This window comes from Eschrichtius robustus, unplaced genomic scaffold, assembly GCF_028021215.1.
Source record: "Eschrichtius robustus isolate mEscRob2 unplaced genomic scaffold, mEscRob2.pri scaffold_907, whole genome shotgun sequence".
Classification (NCBI taxonomy): domain Eukaryota; kingdom Metazoa; phylum Chordata; class Mammalia; order Artiodactyla; family Eschrichtiidae; genus Eschrichtius; species Eschrichtius robustus.
Window position 1 is genome coordinate 1 of NW_027175792.1, and position 19,421 is coordinate 19,421.

General features: G+C 41.5%; 1 long non-coding RNA gene across 2 annotated transcripts; it reads right to left on the bottom strand.

The window, feature by feature from the left end:
* Positions 1 to 10,168: 10,168 nt before the first annotated feature.
* Positions 10,169 to 18,973, bottom strand: LOC137758464 (uncharacterized). 2 transcript variants are annotated; one of them, XR_011073004.1, is made up of 3 exons: positions 14,989 to 18,335; positions 14,227 to 14,261; positions 10,169 to 14,132 (listed from the first exon to the last, which is right to left on the bottom strand). It is a non-coding gene; the product is annotated as an uncharacterized lncRNA (long non-coding RNA). The 2 variants fall into 2 exon arrangements; XR_011073003.1 differs by lacking the exon at positions 14,227 to 14,261 and having other exon boundaries at positions 14,989 to 18,973.
* Between the last annotated feature and the right edge of the window lie 448 nt (positions 18,974 to 19,421).

A 19,421-nucleotide genomic window follows, 5' to 3' on the forward strand; every position in this document is an offset into this window, starting at 1 on the left:
GTATCCCCCAATACAAAAGCACAGTAACAGGCCATTCCTCTCCCAACACAAGCTGTGTGGACTAAACTTTTAACGTATTAGCTTGAATTTTAAAAAGCAAAATTAAGGAGGCAGATCTGTAAGAAAAGCAAGCATATGAAGTCTCAGAATTTTAGAATGGAAAATATTTTCAAGATTGATCCTCTTCAGGACTACCGAAACTTTAGTATCTAAGAACTAACCCCAGGAATTTTGTGATATTCTCATATCACCTTACTTTTTAAATTTTTATTGGAGTATAGTTGATTTACAATGCTGTGTTACTTTCTGCTATACATACCTTACTATTTTGCCTTATTATTTATATTTACATTAAGTTGATTCCTTTCCTTTTTTTTTTTTTTTTTAAACTTAGCAATGTATGACACAACATCAGTGACCTTAGGGGTTTGGTAAGCTATCTGTACTAGTCTAACAAACATTACAATAAATAAAATTTTAAATGGTGATGTGTCTATCACTTAAAAACATCTTGCACATGATCAGTACTACATCTACCACACTTTGGGAAACACTGATCTAGTTTTAGCTTCTAATTTTATGGGTGAGAAAGTTGAACTTCCTGGTGACTCTCAAAAGTCTGTGCACATCAGAACCTCCTGGAGGGTTTGTGTTAAAATAGAGAGTGCCGGGCTCTTCCCCAAGAGCGTAGGTCTGGGGTAAGGTCTGAGAATTTACGTTTCTAACAAATATCTAAGTGGTACTAATGCTGCTGGCCCAGGGACCGCCCTTCAAAAACCACTGACCAAAACCTACTAACCCCAAATTAGTCAGACCAGAATTTAAACTAGAACCCAATCTTCTCTTAGATGCTCTTATAATTATATGCTCTATCAAACATGTTTAATGTTGCTGAATTTTATTCACCTTTCACTTAATTTTACTCTTTTCAATAAAGGTGATTATTAAATGCTAAAGATCAGGTTTATACATTTTTAAGACTTCAGAGTTGTTATAAAATAGTGATTAATAAAAATTTAAGGAAAAGAACATTACAATCACCTTTGAGGACCCTGAATCCCTTTTCTTGGTCACATACCCTCCGTTAGTCCTTTGAGATAAACATTATCTTCAAGTTTGTGTCTTATCATCCACTTGCTTTTCTTGTTAGTTTTCTCATAGCTGTATCTCTAAATAACATATTGTTTAGGGTGTATGTTCTGAGCTTTATACTATATCTTTTTATGCTATTTGCTTTTTTATTCAATATGATGTTTTTGAGATGTAGCCCTCGGTTTTTATCAGTAATTCATTGCTTTCATGGCGGGACACTATTTCATCTACAAGAAAACAGCACTAAAATTGTTGACTTTTTTTTTCATTTTGAAAAAATCAGAGGTAAAAAAGAAGTTGCAAAAATAGTACACAGAAGTCCTATGTATGCTTCATCCAGTTTCCTCCAATGGTTACATCTTACCTAACTATATTACAGTATCAAAACCAGCAAACTGGTTTTGGGACAATGCTTGTGTATAGTTTCATGCCATTTTATTATACATGCAACTCTCAATTTTTAAGTTCTTTTTTTTTTTCTCGCGGGCCGCCCAGGCCGCGAGACCAAGGGCCGCGGGGGCCGGGCCGGCGCGCCGCCCCCGCCCCGCCTCAGGCCGCCCGCGCTTGGGCCGCCGCCCGGCGACGCGAGGCCAGTCCCACCCCGCCCCCACCCCCGCCGCCGGCCCGGGGGCCGCTCACCTTCCGCGTTGCCCCAGACCACCATGCCCGGGCACAGCCGCCTCCTCCGGCCTCGCTGGCCCCGCCGCCGCCACACGGTGCCCTCGCCTGGGGCGGGGAGAAGGGCCGGGGAAGGAGTCGCACCGCCGCGCCGCGGTCCACGCTCGCCCCACACTCGCAGCGGCCACCCTGAGCGCGCCCAATGGCTGCTCTGTCCCTCCCCCTCCGACGGGCGCGCGCGCCGCGGCTCCGCCCCACCCCTCCCCCTGCGGGGGCCGGCGCGCTCCCAGGCTCCTCCCCGCCCTTCCCCACCCGCGGCGGTTCCGGCCCCGGCTCGCACTCCGCCCCGCGCTGCGCAAGTGCCTGCCTCGCGCCTAGCCTCGGGCGACCCTGAACCACCGGCGCGGCGCCCCTCCCAGGCCCGCCCGCGGAGGTCAGCCCCTCCGCTGCACGTGACCGTCTCGCTCGCGGGGGCGGAGAGGAGCGCGGCGCCGGCCCGCCTTCCGCATCCCGAGACCTGCGCGCCTCCCGCTGGGGTTGATGCGCTGTTCTCCTCTCTGCGAGTCCCCGCCCCGCGCTGCACTCCCCAGTCCGGGAGGACACTAGTTCAGGGACTGACCATGCTTAATCAAGATCATTCTAGTGATATTAATGAATATCTGAGTTACTTCCTTTATTCCCCCCCCACCCCCCGCCAATTAAAGACAATGCTCCTACCTATTAGAAAAATGAAAATCCAAACACTGACAGCCCCAAATACTTGCAAGAATGTGAAGTAATAGGAACGCTCGTTCATTGCTGGTGGGAATGCAAAATAGTACAGCCATTCTGGAAGAGAGTTTGGCAGTGTCTTACAAAACTAAACATACTCTTACTATACGATCCAGCAATCGGACTCCTTGGTATTTACACAAAGGAGTTGAAAAATTATGTCCACATAAAAAACCTGGACACAGATGTTTCATAGCAGCTTTATTCATAATTGCCAAAACTTGGAAGCCACCAAGATGCCCTTCGGTAGATGAATGGGTAAACAAACTGGTGCATCCAGATAATGGAATATTATTCAGCACTAAAAAGAAATAAGCCATCAACCCATGAAAAGATATGCAAGAACTTTAAATGCTTATTACTAAGTGAAAGAAGCCAATCTGAAAGGCTACATACTCTTTGATTCCAACTAAGTGATACCATAATGGTGGATAATGTCATTAGTCAAAACCCATAGAACATACAACACCAAGCGTGAATCCTAATGTAAACTATGGACTTTGGGTGCTAATGAAGTGTAAATGTAGATTCATCAGTTGTAACAAATATACTTCTCTGCTGAGTAGTTGATAATGGTGGAGGCTATACATATGTGGGAACAGGGGGTACATGGGAAATCCCTGTACCTTTCACTCAATGGTGTTGTGAACATAAAACTGCTCTAAAAAAATAAAGTCTACAAACTTTAAGCTATAAGATGAATAAGTTCTGAGGTTCTAATGTATAGCATGGTGACTAGTTGATAACACTGCAATGTATAACTATAATTTGCTAAGAGAACTTAAAAGTTGACCCCCAAAACATACACATATATATTTATATATTCCTCTTTACCATAAATGTACGGCTGTGCTCCTGGCTTCTCTAATCTCTTCCAATCATCTATTTTTATTTCTGCTCAGTACCATGCTGTCTTAATTGGTAGAGTTTTATAATAGCGAGTCTTAATATCTAGTAGGTCAAAAATCCCCAATTCACTCTTCCATTTGCTGTTAAGAATCAGCTCGCATGTTCTATGTGGGGGAGGGAGGTGAAGGAAATTCATTTTAGTTTCCTAAAATCTCTAAAACAATTTGGGGAGAATCACATCTTCTGTAGATTGAAATTTTCTATTGAAATAAGATTTATTTCTCCATTCCTTTAGTTTTTCTTAGGTGTCTTTGTTCTATAATTTTCTCCATATAGTTGTTGCCTATTCTTGCTAGAGTTATTCCTAGGTACTTTATAATTGTGATAATATTATAAGTGGTATCTCATTGCCTTTTCTAAATAGTTGTAGCAGAGTACAGAAATGCAATTGATTTTGTATATTGATTTTGTTTGCAGTATACTTGCTAACCACTTTTATTCATTCGAATACCTCATCTGTGGATTCTTTTGGTTTTTCTACAGGGACAAGATATCCTCAATGACTAGTGATAGCAGTTTCTTCTTCTCCAATGCTAAGAATTCTTCTTTTTCTTCCTGTGTAAGACTTCCTATATAATGCTGCAAAGAAGGATTATCTTATCTTGTTGGTGAAAGGTGTCTTATCTTGTTCCCAATATTAAAAAAGAATGTTTTCAATGTTTCACCATTAAATATCACATCTGCTGAATATTTATACCTTCTAATGATAGTCTGTTCATTTTGTATCATGAATAGATACTGAATGTTATGGAATGCATTTTCTACATCTCCTGAGATTAAATTTTTTTTAGATCAAGAATTCAGTGGGGGACAGATGGATTGAGAGTTTGGGGTTAGCAGACGCAAACTATTACATATAGGATGGATAAACAACAAGGTCCTACTATACAGCACAGGGAACTAAATTCAATATCCTGTGATAAACCATAATGGAAAAGTATGAGAAAGAATGCATATATACGGAACTGAGTCTCTTTGCTGTACAGCAGAAATTAACATTGTAAATCAACTGTACTTCAATAAAAAACTTACTCTGCATCCATAATGTGTCACACTGTTCTAGACAGTAGAGGTAAAGCAGTGACCAAACAGATGAAAACACTTGCCCTCAGGGAGTTCACCTTGTATTAAAGGAGAACAAACACAATGAATAAATAAAATGCATAGTTTGTTACATATTGATCAACACAAAAGACAAAAATGAAGTAGAGAGGGGAACAGGTAGTGTGGGGAAGGAGGTCTGCAACTTCAAATGCAGTGGTAGGAATGGGTGTCATTGACAAAATGACATCTGGCAAGAGCCTGCAAGCAGAAACAAGAGCATAGCTTGTATGCAGTAAGCACTGCAAGGCAATATGAAGTTCTGTTACAAATTCTGTGAAGGAAAAGTGAATTTCTGAGTAGGTTCACTGGAAAAGATAAATGTTAACATACTATTTTAGTTGCTAATTCCCTATCACAAGCAATGAAGCTTAAAAATCTTACATCAACTATTAAGTAAATTAAAAAAACCGCTGAAACCATTATAACCACCAGTAGTACCAAAGTAGCATTCTTATTAAAAGTATGAAAATAACCATTTCAATATAGAATACAGAAAGATAACAAAAATCACTCTGTTGTTCAAAGTAAATTATTATAAAATTTCAACTTGGGTCACAGAAGCCTATCAAAAAAATAAGTATGGGAAAAGCATAAATGGAAAAAAGACATATTCACAGGTACAAGACCTAAAACTCATTGTAAGTACTCCCCATAAGTTATCTGACCCAATCCAGGGCTAACACTCTAAAGAAACATGAAAACAAACAGACAATCACTCAGAGACCAGATGACAGAAAGAGGAAAGGAATCGTTTCAAAGATGTGTTACAGAAAGTTCAAGTACAAAATTTTCAAATTAATATTGAGAATGCAAAAGGAAAAAAGACCCAGCAAGTCTAACTAGCAATGAAATAAATAAGCAAAGACAAAAAGAGAAGTACATCTAAACACACAAAGACTGACCAAAAGAGAATAAGGAAACTCCTAAACCAAAAGGTCACAGAGGTGTCCTATCCAACATTAGCTCATGGGATGATGATAGGTGTTTATGCGGGGGGGGGGAATAGGTCAAAGTTAATCTATTAGATTCTTTATGCAGTACATCTCAGAATCTTTCAAAATGCCACTGTGAATTATGAATCACTAACCTACTTTGGGGGTAGGGTATGGGGGGCACAGAGTAAGTACGCATGAGAATGTAGTCTTTCCCATGCCAGCTCACCACGGAACCCTTTATTTTGGCCAAAAACAAAAGTCTGTGAGAAAAATGTTGTCCTAAAGGATGGTAAGACAGATGAAATTCATAAATCGCTTTGTAGAGTTAAAGGAATGCTAAAAAAAAAATTTAAGGACTTTCCGGTTGTTGTTTTTTTCTTTTAGTATTGGTAGAAAGCCAGCCAAGAATCAGTTGGACTTACAAACATGAGTACATGGATGAATAAAAGATAGAAAAGAGAATAAATCAAAATTCTGATATATTTTACTGAAGAGGATATTTGGATACAAATGTTGTTATGAAGCAGTCCAACTATGCTAAAGTAAAGAAAGAAAAATGCAAGGGTTGTACTCGTCCTAACTGACAAAAGTGAAATAAATCACCAGGATGGAATGGTATCCAACCAGAGTTCTGGATGCTCTTGAGGACGACTATGAATTTGTAGGCAAAGTTAGATAGAATCATCCAAATAGCCCCAAATTTGGCTCCTACAAAGGCTCTGGAGAAGACCCAATAAAATAAGATTCATTGTGGATTTGTTGGAAGTATAGGGTAGGTTGATGGAATTTTTAATTAAGAATAGACTCAGACACTGAAGTAAAAATAACCTAATGGAAGAAACACCGTAAAGTGATAGAATCTATAGATATCTGTATTAATTCTATATCTATAGGTAGATTCTGTATCTATAAAGAGAAATAGATATAAAACACCTGAAATTTTTTGAAGTGGTAAATAAACTGAGGCAGGAAATAATGTTTATTTAGACTTTCGACACATCTTAGACAACATTCTTCAACAAAGGCTTAAAATATTAAATCACTATCAAAAGAAATATTCTGCCCCAGATAGGAAAGTGGCTTGGTGGCAGAAAACAAAAGGAAGAAATAAGCAAAATTTCAAATACAGTTTATCTCGGGATATTAGTGAAAACTAGTCTCATTTGTATAATATTGAAAAATGGAGCACACGGCAAATGTTCAGGTTTAGAAATGAGCAGTGAAATGCCAAGCGCCAGAGATAACCGATGGAGAGTTATTTATTTATTTAGTACAGTCCTGGCAATGACAAGGGTCATAGCCAGTATGATCCACGACATTCAAGGAAGCTCTCCACGTGCCAAACACCACCTGAGTCACTGTATGTGCATCACTTTGTTTAGTCTTCACAACTTCCTACAGAAGTAATTGCCATTTTATTCCATGAGTTTACAAGCTAGACAGTAAAGGCTCAGAGAGGAAAGTAACTTCCCCAAAGATCACTAAGGTAAGTAGGTGGCAGTAATAGTAGCTACTAAGTGATAGAGCTAAAATTTGAAACCTGGCAACTGACCCCAGAATCCTCACCTACTTTGGGGGTAGGGTATGGGGGGCACAGAGTAAGGATGCATAAGAATGTAGTCTTTCCCATGCCAGCTGACCACGGAACCCTTTATTTTGGCCAAAAACAAAGCACTGCGAGAAAAATGCTGTCCTAAAGGGTGGTAAGTCAGATGAAATTCATAAATCACTTTGAAAGGTTAAAGGAATGCTAAAAAAAAAAAAAAAAAAAAATTAACTACTGCACCAATGGTTCTCAAACTTGAGCATGCATCAGAATCACCTGGAAGGTGTGTCAAAGACAGACTGCTGGGCCCCATCCCCTCGAGTTTCTGACTAAGCAGATTTTGTGGGTTCCGAATTTCTATTTCTAACAAACTGATGTTTCTGCTCAAGGGCCCACACTTGGAGAAATATGGTCCTAAGCCACAGGTGGTGAAACAAAGAAAGCAAGAGATCACGATAAGAATGGTCTCGGGAAAAGGAGAAAACCTAGGTGAAGAAAGCTGGCGTGGAATTAAGGAAAGGAGGGATGAATCATCCAGTAAATGGGGTCAAGCTAAAATCACATGGAAATTTTCCTGGGCCTTTTGCTCCCTGGGTGGGCAAAGAGTCTTCCTGGGACCTCAAACAGCCTAAAACTATTCAACCCAGCTTCGGGCACAGTATAAATTTAATGGCAAAAGGACGTCCCCACGTTCAGGATCTCTGTACTCTGGCTACCACCACAAACCTTACCCACTGACAATGCCTAGAACTCCTTTAACAGGAAACAAAACGTTTTACTTTGTAGCAAGAAATAGAAGCTTGAGAAGGAAATAAGTCCTAAAAAGTGAATATATATCGCTGTCTACAGATCTCATTCAAAATGTAAATGACTGCTTATAGATTAACCATAGGTCTAATATAACATGGCATGTCTAATATTCTTAAAATTACAAAAATTCAGTGTTATTACTTTGGAGAGGAAGCATGATGCTACATGAAAGGCATCAAATTTGGTGTTAGAAATCCTATATTTGGGGATAAATGACTTCTGACAAGTCTTTTTTTGTTTCTTTGTTTATATTTTATTTTTGGCTGCGTTGGGTCATCGTTGCTGCACGTGGGCTTTCTCTAGTTGCGGCGGGCGGGGGCTACTCCTCGTTGCGGTGCACGGGCTTCTCATTGCAGTGGCTTCTCTTGTTGCAGAGCACAGGCTCTAGGCACGTGGGCTCAGTAGTTGTGGCTCGCGGGCTCTAGAGCGCAGGCTCAGTAGTTGTGGCGCATGGGCTCAGTGGCTCCGCGGCATGTGGGATCTTCCCGGACCAGGGCTCGAACCCGTGTCTCCTGCATTGGCAGGCGATTCCTAACCACTATACCACCAGGGAAGTCCAGACATTTTCTTCATACGTAAAAAAGGAGCAGTAGGGACTTCCCTGGTGGCACAGTGGTTAGGAATCGCCTGCCAATGCAGGAGACACGGGTTCGAGCCCTGGTCCGGGAAGATCCCACATGCCGCGGAGCCACTGAGCCCATGCGCCACAACTACTGAGCCTGTGTGCCACAACCACGGAAGCCCGCGCGCCTAGAGCCCGTGCTCCGCAACAAGAGAAGCCAGCGCAATGAGAAGCCCGCGCACCACAAGAAGAGTAGCCCCCAGCCGCCTCAACTAGAGAAAGCCCACGCGCAGCAACGACCCAACGCAGCCAAAAATAAATAAATATAAAATTAATTTATTTTTTTAAAAAAAGGAGCAGTAATTCCCCACAGAGATGTGAGGATCAAAAGGGATCATATTTGTGAAAGCATTTGGTCAATTATAACTCACTTTTTCAATTATAAGGTGTTAGTTAGGACTACTTCGGGGAGTAACACGTTTTATACAAGCTGTTACTAGATGTGCACTGTATTCAAGTTCAGGGTGCATATTAACGTCCAGTGTCATTTATACACAAGAGATGCCTTCTAGGCTCAAGAGACAAAAGTTACAAGTGATAATCAGGCATTCATGACGCTGGGATTTGATAACGTTTCTCCCAGTCTAAACGCAGTGGGAAAAATCCAGAACTGAAAGTGGACACAAACTACTTAGTATTTTAGGAAAGCAGGAGAGACACAACAGGATTGGGGAGAAGTATCAAGTCTATCAGAAGCTCTCAGGGACGCCTGGTGTCTACCTACAGAGGCTGCAAACAGCATACTCTTAGGACAAAACCCTAAGGCAGTGGGTGGTTTTTTGTTTGGTTTTTTGTTGCCTGAGAGTGAGCTACTGTCCCGCTATCTCACTCTAAAACCTATAAAAAGAGAAGGGCTGTGTTCCTCCAGCTGTGGCACCTCAGGGTAGGGTCCTCTACCTAAGGCTCTGAAAAAGTAAGGAGGGCACAGTGCTACCTCATAGTACAAAAAGGTACATGAAAGACCTATGTTCTCCTTCCTCTGCTGCTGGCAGGCACTAAGATGAGGAAGAGATGCTAAGAAGGCCATGGCATGGTGATGGAGGAGTCCAGTCTGGCTGCGGCACCTTCACGCCCTTAGGAAAACTGTCGGCAAGCTTTCATTAGAGTAGGTTCAGGCCACAACGTGAATATTCATCTTTCATCTGTTTAAACAAGGCACTAAATAGTAGGTGTCACTGGTCACTTCCTATTGAACAGAGCCTACAAGATTTTAGGTAAGCATCAAGACACTGATGTTGGGTCAGGCGAAGATTTCCTAGCTATGACACCAAAAAGTATATTGATAAAAGAAAAAAATAAGCTGGGCTTCATTCAGATAAAAAATAATGCATTTCAAAAGACACCATTAAAAAAGTAAAGACGTGCCATGAACTAGGAAAAAATATTTGAAAATCATATATCCAATAAAGGACTTGTATCCAATAATAACAAGTGTTGGCAAGGATATGGAGAAACTGGAACCCTCATGCATTGCTGGTGGAATTGTCAAATTCGAAACTGCTACTTTGAAACACTGATTCATCATATGACCCAGGTAATTACCCCTGGGTAACCACCCAAGTGAAATTAAAACTACATGCACACATCAGCCAGAGCGGCGAAAACGCGGAAACAAACCAAATGTCCATTAATTGGTGGATGGATAAATAAAATGTAGTATATATCCATACTATAGAATATTCTTTGGCAATATGATACATGCTACTGCATAACCTCAAAAACATTACGCTAAATAAAAGAAGCTAGACACAAGAGACCACATACAGTATGATCCCATTTATATGAAATGTCTACAAAAGGCAAATCTATAGAGGTAAGAAGTAAATTATCGGTTGAATGGGTCTGGGGGTGGGAATGAGAGTGATTCCAAATAGGCACAAGGTTTCTTTTGGAGGGTGATGGAAATGTTCAAAAATTAGATTACATGATAGGTGCATACAACTCTATAAATTCACAGATTTTACTAAAAACCACTGAATTGCATATACTTCAAAAGAGTCAATTGTATGGCATGTGAATTATACATCAATAAAACTGTTTAAAAAATAAAGAAATTTAAAAGAGAAGTCAGGGACAGCCCTGACCCCAAACCTCACTATGAAATGTTAACATATTTACACAGAAATCTGCCACTTATCCTGATGTCGCCCTTCCAGAAACTTGACTCTTAGGATGACAAAGAACACGAACAAAGAGTAAGAGACCTCCAAACAGGGTCTAAGATAGCCGTGGCTCATTTATGCACTTTAGACTACAGGAGAAAATGGAAGTCCTCCCCTCGCCCCTACCCAGCCTGAGATGAAAACTTAATGACTCATAGGTACAAATGCAGGGCACCTAATTTTAAGCTCGATTATCTGGTTTTCCTCAGCAGCTACATTAACTAAGTGACAGTTAATACTGAGGATGGGATCAGAAGCAAACTCTCAAAGCACAGGCCTCTGGGTCTGGTCAGCCCCTTACAACTTCACACCACTGAGGGCAGGGCAGCAACGGTACCCTGGTGGCCAAAAATGGTTACGACATCTGTTATCTGAGGCTGGAAAGAGAATCAGTTTCTCAAAATGAGGTCATCAAAATGGCCATGGGTATGCACCCATTTATGATACAGGTTCTCTTGCCTCACTCAAACCAACTGAATCAGAACCTCCAACAATGATACCTAAGAATCTGCATTTTTAACAAGCCCCTTGATGATTCTTATGTTTTAAATTTTATTGTGCACAAGAGCCCTTTACTTAGAGAATATTAGCGATGGAAGGAACCTTGATGATCATCTAACCCAAAGTTCACATACTGTAGATGAAAACACTGGGGACCAACGATGTAACATGATTTTCAAAGATCAAATAGTTCTTTAAACTCTTTAAAAAAAAAAAACAAAACTATGTCTCTAGTCCTAAAAATTGTCAAGAATACTACTGACAAAAGAGAATATAAAATGTACCTTGGAAATATTTTCTTCAAAGATTGATGAAGATAACATGCTTAATCATTTAAAGGGATATGTTTCTGCTCTCAGGAAAATTCATCCAGAGCACCTCATTACCTGAAGCTGCCAACGAAATGAGTCATCATAACAGTTAAATTATTTTTTCCTTGTTGGTATGTTCAGTTTAATTATTGCCTTTTTTCCCCAAACCTACCTCCCTTGAGAAAATGCATAGGTTATTTGACCCAAAACACCAACATTCTTACAGATCACAAGCATTAAGTCATCATTTCCTCTGAAGCCACATCTCCAGGGCTGCAAGTCATATTTTTATATTAATGCAGCCTGAATTCTCCTGTGCGTGGGTCCTAAATCATGAGCTAGCAAGAGGGAGGAGATATGGGGATATATGTATATGTATAGCTGATTCACTTTGTTATAAAGCAGAAACTAACACCATTGTAAAGCAATTATACTCCAATAAAGATGTTAAAAAAAAAAAAAAGATTACATTCTATTGGAGGAAAACAGTCAATAAACAAATATACAAATTAACTAAAAAAAAAAAAAAAAGTGGGTCTGTTTCCAGGGGCCTATTTAGCCAGTGGGTTCATCACCCGAAACCTCAGGCTCCCTTTCATTATTCCTGCTTGATCCTGCCTTTTGATAATTTCCAGTAAAGCACTGTTGTCTTATTTTCTGCTTTAGACAAGCTTAAGGGAGAGTTTCTTAAGTCACTTGACCAAAATATATTTTGGAGCATGGAAAGAACATAGTTTCTTTGTTTTTGGGGGGGTTTTGTTTTCACAAAAGGATTACTTGGATTCAAAATCTTGTTCACTGACTTGTTAATCGTGATGTAGTGACATGACAAATTTCTCAGCCTGTTAGAGGCTTTAATTTCTTTTTCACAAAATGTAAAGAATAACACCTACCTTGCAAGGTTTTTTGCAAAGATTCTAAAAAACACGTAGTACGTAAAATAGATAATATATGCAACACGAACAGTGTCTATTGTATATATATAATTGTCAATGAAAAAGTGTTGCCTGCCATATCAGTAAACAAAGGATGTTGCAGCCATCAAGCCATCACATTATAGCCGCCCCAAGAGTGAACCCTGAGGAAACTCAGGATGGAAACAGGATGCCCACCATCTAGCAGTCAACTGCCACAGCCTCCCCTGATGGTGCACCCCGAGGGAACTCAGGATGAGAAAGCACAGGATACTGGCCCACATAGCTGAGGTGCATATCAAAGGAAGGATTTCAGTGAGCCCAGACTTTTGCATCTTCCCATACACAGAAAAACACTAAAAATTCATTAACTCGAGATGTCTGGTTTTCTTTAATTAACAGGAATCTTTCGATGTTCCGATTTACCTGGTCTTTGTTGCAAAAACTCCTATAGTTGATGGCGCCTCCCTCTCCTTTTTGGATCAGTCCCTCAGAGAGAGCTGAGAGGCTGTGTCCCAGGCTTAAGTCCTCAGTTTTGCCCACCAAATAAAACATATTTCTCAACTTTGAGGTTGTGCATTTTTTTCAGTCAACATCATATATATGTTAAATATACATATATAGAATATATATACACAAATATACATATATATTAGTGTAGGGGGTAAAAACATGGACTTTTCCTTGTTATTTAACCACTCTGAACCTCAGTTTCCATTTCAGCAAAATAGACATATTAACAGGTCCTAAATCACAGTGTTGTCAGAAGGGCTAAACACACATAAAGCATGTACCCACTGTCTGGCAAACAGTAGGAGCTCAACAAATGTTGTCCAATGGCAAGGCAGCCCTCAAGAGACCAGCGGTCAGTACGTGGTGGGTATTATGATTATTGTTCATTTCTTTCAGGGGCAATCTGGAAGCGCAGAGGCAGAGGTTTGGAGGAATTTTAGGGGTCCACACAATACACCCAGGGGGGAACAACACAGATCCCCTGAGTGGGGTTCAGGGAGCACCTCAGCAGCCCTGGCCCTTCCTGCTCTCTCAGTTGGGAGGGTCTCAATGCTGGACTTTGTATTTTCAAAAGATGGCCCGGGCCTTCTTCAGAGAAGAGGAGGTGACAGACAGCATGATGATGGCTGATGAAGGTGTGGGATGATGAGCGGAGAGTCAGCTTGTACCAGAAACATCAACACTCAACCAACGCCTGGCTCTACTTCCTCACCTGTTGATTGATGGCTAGGCTTTATCTAGTTTCAGGACGAGAGTAAAACACAAGGATTCGAAATAGAGTCACAGGTGTAGAAAACAAACTTATGGTTACCAGGGGGGGAAAGTGGGGAGGGGAGAGGGATAAGTTGGGAGATTGGGATTGACATATACACAACACTACCTATAAACTAGATTACTAATCAGGACCTACTGTATAGCACAGGGAACTCTACTCAGTACTCTGTAATGACCTGTATGGGAAAAGAGTCTAAAAAAGAGTGGATTATATGTATATGTATAACTGCTTCACTTTGCTGTACACCCGGAACTAACACAACATTGTAAATCAACTATACTCCAATAAAAATTTAAAAAAACACACGCAAGGATTCTCCAAAGATCTTATGTTTGGACCTGATTCCTAGATCTTCTTCTGGGAATTGGGGGTGGGAGGAGAGAGAGTAAAGGAAACAGTGGGGTGGGGCGGGGGGATGTGCATAGGGAAATGAGCGCTTCATGGCGGAAGCACTGAAGCACCACAAAAGGAGTTCCATCGATCCTGGAGAAATCCCCTCAAGTCCCCTCCAGGAAAACTTCAAAACTCAGGACTGTCGATTCAGCGCACCTGAAAAAAACAGAGCAGATGGACGTCAGGACCCCGTTGGGATCCTGCAGCTCCATGGCTGCGGCCCCAGCAGTTTTGAGGGCAAACAGCTTACTCCAGAGTATTGATCCAGCCACAGCAAGGTGCAATCTGCTTAAAAAAAAAAAAAGTCTGTTTGAGAAATAGACCCACAGACACAGAAAACAAAATTTCCGTTACCGAAGGGGAAAGGGTGAGGGGAGGGATAAATTAGGAGTGTGGGATTAACAGAGACACACAGATATATGATATACGTAAAATAGATGAACAACAGGGTCCTACTGTAGAGCACAGTATTACTGTGTTCAATATTACTCAATATCTTGCAATAAACGATAATGAAAAAGAATCTGGAAAACAACATATATATGTATGTATGTATACGTATGTATGTGTGTATGCATAACTGAATCACTTTGCTGTACACCTGAAACCACCAACAATGTAAATCAACCATTCTTCAGTTTAAAAAAATAATTTAAAAATAATTTTAAAGTCTGTGTATGTACAGCAACCCTACCCCGTCAAGCCGGGAAGACGAACAGCAGTTACGTGTAGACAGAGGCAACCCACCACATTGTCCCCAGCACGCAACTCCAGACATGGTCAGAAGCCTTTTACTGCCTGAGAGTTTTAGCACATGAGGGGGAAGCTTTTCAACTCAATTAGCATTCAGTGGTCCTGATGCTCAATCACAGGGATCAGCTGGGAAGTTACTAAAGCCATTACCAGGGGCTGGAGTCGCCAGCTGAGTTTGAAATGTCAGTGCCTTTCCCCTGACACCACCTCCCCTCTTCCCACTGTCCCTCCCAATCAGAGGTCCTGATAATTTGGTAACCTTTCACAACAGCAGGCAGTCATCCTTCAGTCTTGGGATCAGGGACTTTGAAATACCCAAGGAGTCAATTACAGCTTGGCTCTGTCCCTGGGAAAAGAAAGCAGCATCCGAGAGGTGGAAGGAATTGGGGTCCTGGGCAACGCGGGCAGGTGAGTTCCGAGGCGCCTTCTCCCAGATGCCGCCTGCATCCCACCAAAGCTTCCGAGGAGACCACAGCCTGTAGGGGTAGAAAGAAGAGCCTGGGAAGACCCAGCTCAAGGTTGCTATAAGCAAAAGAGAATATGAAGGGAGAATTGTCTCGAATTAGAGGAGGATTGCAGGAATGTAACCCTTTGTATTCTAAAGATCTGACAGTGAATTGGTAGGTAGGTAGGACCTTGGCTAGTTGTTAATCAATACTCATTGGCCCTTTCTCTTTGCTGCATCCAGATTCCCTTCGACAGCCCCCTTGCCTCTGGGTGGGGCCCTGGGACGAGCCCTGACCGGTGGACCATGCGCAGAAGCGGCTCTGTCCTCTCTGGGCAGAAGAGGCCAAGAGCGTGCGTGCCTTCTCCAAGCTCCCTTCTTCCAGCGCGGGGCTCTGAGGACCTGAGGAAGGTGACGCCACAATGTTGAAGGACCCTGAGTCCCTCACATCTGCAAAGAACAGAGTCTCCCACTCCAACCCTAGCCAGTAAATCGAGCAAGAAAGAAAACTTGAACCTGTATGGACGAAGAATGTCGCCTGCCCTATCAGTCAACAGAGTGTTGCAGCCATCAAGCCATCATCAGCCATGGCAGCCATCCCCGATGGTGCACCCGGAGGGGATTCAGGATGGAGAAAAGCAGGATGCTGGCTCTAGATAGTTCAAATGCACATCAAAGGAAGGATTCCAATGAGCCCAGACTCCTGCCTCTTCCCATACCTAGAAAAATGCTAAATTCGTTAACTTGAGATGTCTGGTTTTTCTTTAATTAACAGTAATCTTTTGATGTTCCGACTACCTGGTTGTTTTGGGGTTTAATGTTTTGTTTTGTTTTGTTTTTGCAAAACTCCTATATGTCCTGGTTCCTCCCTTCCCTCTTCAGTGCAATCTCTCAGAGCGATCTGACACTGCCTCCCGGGCTTAAGTCCTCAGCAAGTCCACCAAAAAAAAGATGATTCTCAACTTTTAGTTGTGCATTTTTTTCAGTCAACACCTGCTAAGCCACTGAGGTTTTAGGTTGTTTGTTAGTACAGCTACCATCAGTTATCCTGACTGACAAAATGACATAATCAGAATTACAAACAAAAATATCCATCATATATACATATATATATATATATATATATATATATATTTATAAACAACAAAATAACTGAATTAACTGTCCAAAAAAGGGAGCTGGTTAAATAAAGGATGGTACACGATACAGCCGTTAAGACACGTCTTTAAAATGATGCTAATGACATAGGGATACGATAAAAAGTGAACTTATTGTTTTTTCTACTGCAGAGTAGTAACCAAAAAGTAATTGTAAAATAATTTAAGTACTTTGCTTAGAGTCTTTGAAGGGGATTTATGGATCACAGATTTTTTTTTTTAAATTCTCCCTTTCCCGTCTTACCACAGCACTTGCTCCCACACTTCCTTCTTCAAATATTCTTGCACAAAATCCCCGCCACTAGCCTACTTACCTCTAGCCTCCCCTTCCTTTTTTCCCCAATACTGTACCCCCAAAACTAAAGGACAGTCCACCATGCAGAAAAGGAAGAATAGGTGGAAGGAGGGTAAGCCTGCTAACAGTCATACATCAACGATGCTCACCCAGAACCTCTGGCAAAAGGAACTTCATTTTCCTACATCTTTCCAGAATCAGAATCTTGCTCACCTCTGGCCCAGGCTCAAAGGGAGCTCTTGTCGTCAGAGAAAAATTAAGGAGTTCTCCACTGCCTGTGAAAGTAACTGAGGATGCTTTCTGATACATTGCAGGCACGGAGAGAGAGCATGTTTAGCTTAGTCAAGGCCTCTTTCATGACATGGAAAGAAAAGAGGTCAAAGTTACATTAAAATGAAGAATCAAAGAGTTCTTTGATTTTTGAAAGAAATCATTAATTGCATGACTTTTGATCAGACTGCATGTCTTATCAAATCTGGAGCTCATCCTTGCACGTGGATGAATAATACAAGAGTCCCCACAAGATCCCTCTTCCTCTGCAGCCCCATGTTTTTCTCCCTTTGGCTGGTGACAGTGGTTTTTGTCCTCTACGTGAGTTGGATGGGTTGGGAATGTGTCACTTTGAAAAGAAGATGCCCTAACACCTGTCCATAAAAAAGGCAGAGTTCTGGTTACCTCAGCCCTCCCATCCATTCTGGGCACCCACTCAGGGCTCCAAAATGATCTTGTTGGCTGGACCTTCACAGTAGATAGGTGTGAATTAAATGACGAAGCTCTGGGCTGCGTCAGACAGAGGGGGCAAATCATAGTGTCTGATAGGACAGGTATTTTGCCTGTTTTTAAATTTCTACACAATGGGGGATCCTTTTCTAGGCTGACCCATCTGGAAGTTGCTTCCCCCCCCGCCCCCCCCAGGTATCAAATTCAGCCTCAACAGAACATGGGCCCTCAGAGATGCCACAAACATAGAGACCCCAGAATGAGAAAAAGGAGACCGCTGTAAACCTGGATCTCAAGGAGGACAGAAACAGGCATTTTGCAGACAGCATGAAAGGAAAGCACAGAAAATGACTCCACTTAAAACAGAATTTTGAGCTACAACAGCTCCGGGGACTTGAATTCTCTCCAGTTAGTAAATACATAGTTTGCACCATCTTACCACAGAATAATCTGAGATAAGACGAGAGACGGGGTACTAAAGATCGACAAAACCTAGATTTTGAGTGAGGAGGACTCTGAAATGGGCAAGAATAGAGACATTTGCACTCAATACAAAAAGCTGAGAGCTTTGTCCACCCTTGTGAGGAAGGTGAGTATTAAGAACCTCAGTAAAGGGGCTTCCCTGGTGGCGCAGTGGTTGAGAATCTGCCTGCCAATGCAGGGGACACGGGTTCGAGCCCTGGTCTGGGAAGATCCCACATGCCGCGGAGCAACTGGGCCCGTGAGCCACAACTACTGAGCCTGAGCGTCTGGAGCCTCTGCTCTGCAACAAGAGAGGCCGCGATAGTGAGAGGCCCGCGCACCGCGATGAAGAGTGGCCCCCACTCGCCGCAACTGGAGAAAGCCCTCGCACAGAAACGAAGACCCAACACAGCCAAAAATAAAAATAATAAATAAATAATAAATTAAAAAGTTTAAAACAAAACCAAAAACATAAAATCTGGAAAAAAGTTGAACACCTATATACCCACTGCAGACTTTACAATTAGTATTTTGGAAAAAAAAAAAAAAAAAAAAAAAAAAAGAACCTCAGTAAAAATGACTTAGAGTCTTCAATTAATCCTTTTCTTAGTAAAATTGGAGGGAGATAAACAACCTTAGTAATCGTTACGGATAATATCCGGACTATGGGTGTGTCATTGGCAATGATATTAGAACCATTCCTGGAGTATTACAATGGGCTGGTCATTGTCAAGGGCACTTTCAAATATTGTGCTGCTCTGCCCGAGCGCACTGCAGTGTAGATGTGATGAGTCCCACTTCACAGAACATAAACTGAGACTCAGACAGGATATATGATGCTTTATAACACCAAATACAGAAAAACTTAAAGAAAAAAATGTCCCGTAGTCAAATCAGTACTGTTATTTTAATCACTTTTTCTGCACTTGTATTATTAAAATTTTAACAAAATGAAATACTCCATCTAGTATTTTGTACCCTGCTTGTACACTACATCTTCCCACCATTAAATATTCTTGGAGAAAATCATTTGTAATGAATGAACTGTTTTCCATCCTTTTTTTAAAAAAAATCTTTATTGGAGTATAATTGCTTTACAATGGTGTGTTAGTTTCTGCTTTATAACAAAGTGAATCAGCTATACATACACATATATCCCCATATCTCCTCCCTCTTGCGTCTCCCTCCCACCCTCCCTATCCCACCCCTCTAGGTGGTCACAAAGCACCGAGCTGATCTCCCTGTGCTACGCGGCTGCTTCCCACTAGCGACCTATTTTACATTTGGTAGTATATATAAGTCCATGCCACTCTCTCACTTCGTCCCAGCTTCCCCTTCCCCTTCCCCGTGTCCTCAAGTCCATTTTCTACGTCTGCGTCTTTATTTTCCATTCTTAAGTTGGGCCATCCGTTATTTAACCACCCCCTATTGTGGGATTTTTAGGTAGCTTCTACTATTTTTTCTATTACACTACTGGCTGAGATGAATATTCTTGAACATAAGTCTTGCACATAAATTTGACTTTCACCTTAGGATAAGATCCTAAAAGCAAAATTACTGGCTCCAAGTGTATGAACATTTTAAGGCTGTTGATACACAAATTGCCAAATTAC